Raw genomic sequence first — 6,708 nt, 5'->3', positions numbered from 1 at the left:
GGGAGGGAGGGGAAAGAAGTACTGCAGACCAGCATTAACAGATGAACAATTTCATCAGTAATCCTAGCACTTGGAGGGCAGAGGCAGACGGCTTTCTTTGAATTCGAGGTCAGTCGGGTTTATAGAGCTAGTTCCAGGATAGCTAGAGTTACAGTCTCAAGCCCTCCCCTCCCCCACACACAAAGGAATTCTATTTTTAAGTGGTAACTGCCTATAGTCTCAATATTTGGGAGGCTGAGGCAAGAAAACTGTCAATTTGGAGTAGGCAAAGTAATTCTATCTCCAAAAGGGGCAGCAGGGGACACACACTTCACAAGATGTAACAGTACTTCAAGACTAGCCTGAATTCCCCAGGAGCCTTAAGATAGGACCCTAAATGTGTTTCCTGACCTCCACATACACTCCCTACACACAAACATGTAATTACACATTTGTTTCAGAAAAGGAAAAGAGAATGGAGACAGCTTAAAAGTCCACTAAGCACTCTTAAGAGGACTTGGGGTCAGTACTTAGGAGTTAAGAGTTCTAGATCAGTCTGGAACACAGAGCATGTTCTAGGATAGGCTGCAAAACTCCACAGAGAAAAGAAAAACAACAAAGAGGACTTGGGTTAAGTTAAATTCCAAGCACCCAAGGGGCACTCATAACCATGTCTAGGTTCTGTTTCGGGTGATCTGGCGCCATCTTCTGGACTCCTTGAGCACTACATATAGTTGGTGCAAACATACAAATAGGCAACCACCACATATAAAAATAAGCAATTAAAAAAAAAAGGTGGGAGATGCAGGGTGGAGGTGGCACACACCTTTAATCCTAGCACCCAGGAGGCAGAGGCAGACAGACTGCCGAATTGAGGCCAGCCTAGTCTGTAGAGCCAGTTCCAGGATAGCCAGAGCTACAGAGAAACCTTGGCCTTTTTTTTTTTTCCATAAAAAAAGAAGGCTGATGAGATGGCTCAGCTGGCAAGTGTCTGCCTCAAACCCTTGGAGGCAGTTATAGGCAACTGTGAGCTACCAAACATGGGTGCTGAGACTCAAGTTCTCTCTGCCATAATATAGTCTGAACTGATCTGGAACTCACTGTATAGTCCAAGAAGGTCTTGAACTCTAGAGATCACTGACTTCTGCGTGTTACTCTGACCAGCAGAATTTCCTTATTTTCAAAGTTTTGTTTCTTAAATTATCACACACAGAAACACAGAGAGAGATCAGAGAATTTACAAATGTCAGTTCTCTCCTCTCACCATAAGGGGCTTGGAGCTCAAACTCTGGTCATCAGGTTCAGGGGCCAGTTTCTTTCTTTCCTGGTCACCCCTACTCTGAAAGCCAGGATTCTATACAGTTTTACTGCCTTTGGTGCTGTAGATGAAACCCAAAGGCTCCTGAAGCAATGCTGGCTTTCAGGTAATGAAACTTCCTGACCGACTTAAAGAAACACCCTCACCTCAATGAACTACTCCATCAATTCCCTATTAACCCCACCTTTTTACTAAAATAGAGGGAAGCCAGTTATTTACCATTAACCTAAAAAGGGGGGGGGGGGCGCAAGTGGCGGTGACTTACTCCTTGAATCCCAGCACTCAGAAGGCAGAGGTAGGGGGATCTTTGTGAGTTCAAGGCCATCCTGGCTAGTTTCCATCATGGGCTCCAAAGCTACAGAGAAACCCTGTTCTGAAAAAGAAAAAAATAAAGTAAAAAAAGAAAAGAAAAAAGAAACTAAAACCAAGGCAATAAATTTTACAGATGTGTATTAATTTTAAAAATAAAAATTCTGGCAGGGGGGGCTGGAGAGATGGCTCAGTGGTTAAGAGCATTGCCTGCTCTTCCAAAGGTCCTGAGTTCAATTCCCGGCAACCACATGGTGGCTCACAACCATCTGTAATGAGGTCTGGTGCCCTCTTCTGGCCTGCAGACATACACACAGACAGAGTATTGTATACATAATAAATAAATAAATATTAAAAAAAAAAAATTCTGGCAGGGAGGTAGTGGCATGCACCTTTAAACCCAGGACTTGGGAGGCAAAGGCAGACAGATCTCCGTGAGGCCAGCCTGGTCTACAGAGAAACCCTGTCTCGAAAAAACAAAATAAAACAAACAAACAAAAAGGACCCCTAGGGCTGGAGAGATGGCTCAGTGGTTAAGAGCATTGCCTGCTCTTCCAAAGGTCCTGAGTTCAATTTCCGGCAACCACATGGTGGCTTACAACCATCTGTAATGAGGTCTGGTGCCCTCTTCTAGCCTGCAGGCATAAACACAGACAAAATATTGTATACATAATAAAATAAATATTTAAAAAAGGGACCCTTAATAAAATTGTCCTCAAGCATCAAAATAAATAATAAATATACAAATTTTGGAGGAATGTTTGGAGAGCACTTACTTGCTGCTCTTGAAGAGAACCCAAGTTCAATTCCCACACTTACAACCATCTCTAACTGCAGTCCCAGAGATGTGGCAGGACATGGTGTCTCGAGGGCGCCAGGAATGCATATAGTGCACACACATTCATACATGCAGACAAAACACTCACATACATAAAAATAAATCTTTAAAAATATATATGGTTGAATCGGGCAGTGGTAGCACATACCACCCTGGTAGCACTCAGGGTGGCAGAGGCAGGCAGATCTCTGTGAGTTCCAGGGCAGCCAAAGATAACGATAACACACAGAAACCCTGTCTCCAAATAAATAAACAAACAAACAAACAAATAAATAAATAAAAAGAAACCAACTGGAGCACTAACAATTATCAGAACCCCACTCAAGTTGAATGGTGCTTAGTCTGTAGACTAAAATACCAATCTTACTAAGCGTGACTGCTCACCTCGGTAGTCACTAACATTCAGGAGACAGAGGCAGGAGGAAAGGCCCTACCTAGACTAATTCCAGACCTAGTCTCAGAGCCAGTCAGTCAACCTATCTATCCATTTATCTCTAAAACTGGAGATCGGTCACAGGTGCTAAAAGATATGAAAAACAAAGAAATGGTATTTTCAATTAGTTTCTTTCTCTCTTTTTTGAGACAGGGTCTCACTATGTAGTTCTGGCTGGCCTGGAACTCAGAGATCTGCCTGCCACTTGCCTTGGAGTGCTACAAATGAAGTGGAGAACCACCAATCCCAGCCACAAAGCTCTTCATTCAGTTTATACAAAATGTCATCAAGCCAGGGTAATGGAGTTCGCCTTTGGGAGGCAGGGGAAGGCTGGGATCTCTTGAGTCCCAGACCAGTCAGAGATACTCAATGACACTCTTGTGTGTGTGTGTGGGGGGGGGGATTTTGAGACAAGGTTCCCTGTATAGCTTTGGCCTCTCCTGGAATTCACTCTATAGACCATTCTGGCCTCGAACTCACAGAGATCCACCTGCCTCTGATTCCCTGGGAGTGCTAGGATTAAAGGCCTGCGTGGGCCAGCCACCACCGCTGGGGTTGAGACCCCATCTTTAAAGAAAAAAGGCAAAGAAAGTGGGTGTGATGGCAGAGGTAGAGGGTCAAAAGTTGAAGGCCAGTCTCAACTACTTACAGAATTTACGGGGAAAAAGAGAAATTAAGAAAGCGACCATGCCTAAGCAGTTGCACTACTTCTTTTTGATGTCCCGTAAGCACTAACATTAGTTCAAGATACACGTCTCCAAACAAAGAACTGAGCGAGCCCTGTTTTCCACAAGCTTCAAGGCATCAGCCATCTTAAACAGAATCTACACATCGAACTGTCTATCGGGACAGACTACAATACAGACAATATTTCCACAAGAAAAGTAGGAAAGATCCGAAAAATGACAGTACGCTATGCGGCTTTCCACTCAGGCCCCCCCAATCGAGACGCCTATACACGGGTTAACAGACGCTAAGCGATCTTCAGTTCAGTTAATCTCACTGAATCTTACAAAAACCCAACAAAGTTGTCAGCGCTATGCACTCCCATTTTAAAAAAAGAAAAACGGAACTACCTGGAAGTGTGGACTGAAATTTAAAATCAAAAGGTGGCAAAGCCCACTTTCTTAGCTCTCTCCGGTAACGTCCTTGCCATCCACATTCCCGGCAGGTTTCCCTTCAATCCATTTCACAACCTCCCCGCTAACAGTGTACTTGTACCGATGGCTTCCAACTTCTGGGCCACCAGTGTGGCGGGCCAACGACCGCCGCCAAGCTCCACCCATTAAGGCTCAGAAGGGTAAAGAAAATGAAAAGCTGCTTAGGTGTGGAACACAACTGCTTCTTATGAGCAGGACTCAAGCCAAGTGCCACCGGAACCCAAGTCAGCTTCACTTGCAACCCAAGGGGAAAAGTGGGAACACCCATTTTTCCGATGGTAAATAAATTTGGATTATGCCTCTGGGCCACACGGCAGAAGAGGAGGGGAAAACACACAAGAAACGGAAATATTAAGATTTAGTGTATATCCGCCACATGCGCCCTGGAAGACAGAACCAGGCCAATCGAGACTAGGTGGGGGAAGGGCGTTTAAGAGTTCCCGGAAAAACAATTCAAATAATGGGGTTCGTCCGACCAGGGAAGGGGAAAGGTGGAGTTGGTGGAAGGCGTCCCTCCCGCAGAGTGCAAAGAAGTTGGCAAGCGGTTCTAGAGAAGACGGCCGGAGTCTGGCGGACTAGGCCGGAGCGGAGGGAAGCGATGAAGGGCGGGGAGGAGGAGGAGTCGAGCGAGCAGGCCCGCTCAGAGCAGGCCCCAGCAGAGCGCGGGGTAGCCGCCGCACGCTAGGCCTTACCCTCGCCGGGGCCCAGCCGCCGCCGAGAGAAGAGAAAAACCCACAAACACGGGGACCAGGCGAGGTGTCCTAACTCTCATCCGCCGCGGTCACTCACCTGGACCCGCCGAAGCGACGACTCGTCGCAGTCTCGCAACGGCACAACCGGCCCGAACCTCGCCCCCGCCCGACAGCGCGCCCCGCGTCCCCGCTCGCCGACGACGGCGGCTACCGCCTCGGTCGGCTGCCTCCTGGGAAATGTAGTCCTAGAGTCACCTCTCCTGACTCACCGGACGGCCTCTCGAACTCTATTTCCCAGAAACCAAAGCGAACGTTGGACCCGCCGCTTTGCGTCACGCGCCCGCTGATCGGAGGTCACGTGGGGGGCTGCGCTGCGTCCCCTCCCCCCCCACAGCCTGTGTGGCCCTGAGGAAGAGGGAGGGAGGTGGACGGAAGGGGCGGGGGCCTTGCTGACGCCACTGCCCCCTCCATTTTGGAGCGGCTTCTCGGGAGGCTGAAGCTGGGCCTGAGCCCGACCCACTCGCCCGCCTCCCTGCGTCCTCGGGACTTCTCCCGTACCCGGCTGGTGGCCGCCCAGGCGACTTGGCTTTCATTCTCCACCACGCCTTCTCCCGATTTGTGACCTTGAGCAAATCGTTTAGGTTTAAAGTGAGATTTGTAATTCACGTTTCACAGAGTTGTTGGGAGACACTTAATGAGCACCAGGAGTCCCAAAAGCAGAAGGGAAAGTGGAGAAGAGTTGTTTTGATCGTGTGACCTCGGGGGACTCGGAAGCCCGGCTGCACAGCGCTCTCTCCAACAGCCGCCTCCCGATCCCGCTTCTTGACCGAGTGAACCCAGAGAGGTTTTTGTTTTGTGTTTAGATTTCGGAGGCAGGGTTTTCTCTGGCTGCCCTGAAACTACCTCTGTAGACCAGGTCGACCTCGAACTCAGAGATCCGCCCCGCTTCTGCTTCGAATGTTGGTACCTTTTGAACAACAAACGGCCTGGAAAGTGAATTCCTGGAGTGTACATTTCTGATGATGTTTGGTTTTCGAGATAGGGTTTCTTTGTGTAGCCTTAGCTGTCCTGGAACTTGCGCTGGAAAAAAAAAAAAAAAGGCTGGCCTCGAATTCAGAGACACACCGGTCTCTGCCTCCCAAGTGCTAGGTTTAAAGGCGTGTGACACCACCACCCAGCTGATTTCTTTTGCTTTTTTGGTTTTTTGAGACAAGTTTTCTCTGTAGCTATGGAGCCTGTCCTGGAGCTAGCTCTTCACCGCCCGGCTTTCTTTTCTTAAACTTTGATTTTTAGGATAGACTCTTCCTCTGTACCCCAGGCTGTCCAAACCCGAGGCAGCCTTTCCTGTCTCAGTTTCCTGATTGCTGTGCCCTCAGATGTGAGTCCCCAGGCTCTGTAAAACCCAAATTTGATCTGGGTTTTGCAGCCGGCCGGCTTCCTCTGCAGTTACTGCCTTAGTGAACTCTGCACGTCAGAGTTCAAATGTCACCTTTTCCGAAGCTCCCCGGCCTCAGCAGCATCCTTCACGCTCACACTCTCCTGGCGCATCTCCTTCCAGCAGCGTACTGTGTTGTACCTCATGAGTCATTCGGTTTCAGTTTTCAGCTCACAGGTTTGCTGGGTGCCATGCCCAGTGCAAAATACCGCAAACAGTGGTAACCTGGATGAGTACCATCTGGTCCAGACTATCCCATGGGTCCAGTTTTAACCCTTTTTTCTTATCCAGTCAGTCTCAGTGGATGCTCTCTCCTCCACCGATCCACTAAGGTCATGTGACCTTTACATTATTCCATTCTTTGAGCCATTTAACTCACAAGCCGGGCGGTGGTGGAGCACGCCTTTAATCCCAGCACTTGGGAGGCAGAGGCAGGTGGATCTCTGTGAGTTCGAGACCAGCCTGGTCTACAAGAGCTAGTTCCAGGACAGGCTCCAAAAAAAAAAAAACACACACACAGAGAAACTCTGTCTCAAAAAAAAAA

General features: G+C 48.4%; 1 protein-coding gene across 1 annotated transcript in view; it reads right to left on the bottom strand.

Annotated features, from left to right (window-relative positions):
* Positions 1-4,933, bottom strand: part of Thrap3 (thyroid hormone receptor associated protein 3) — a 34,216-nt gene extending 29,283 nt beyond the window's left edge. Inside the window, 1 exon segment of the mRNA XM_050156355.1 lies at positions 4,827-4,933. The gene's annotated coding sequence lies outside the window, so the exon portion shown is untranslated.
* Positions 4,934-6,708: the final 1,775 nt, after the last annotated feature.

The sequence above is a fragment of the Alexandromys fortis genome, unplaced genomic scaffold, assembly GCF_014885135.2.
Source record: "Alexandromys fortis isolate MF-2015 unplaced genomic scaffold, M_Fortis_MF-2015_v1.1 scaffold_26, whole genome shotgun sequence".
Lineage (NCBI taxonomy): Eukaryota > Metazoa > Chordata > Mammalia > Rodentia > Cricetidae > Alexandromys > Alexandromys fortis.
Note: the sequence above shows the minus strand (reverse complement) of the source record. Positions and strands in the feature narration are given on the sequence as shown.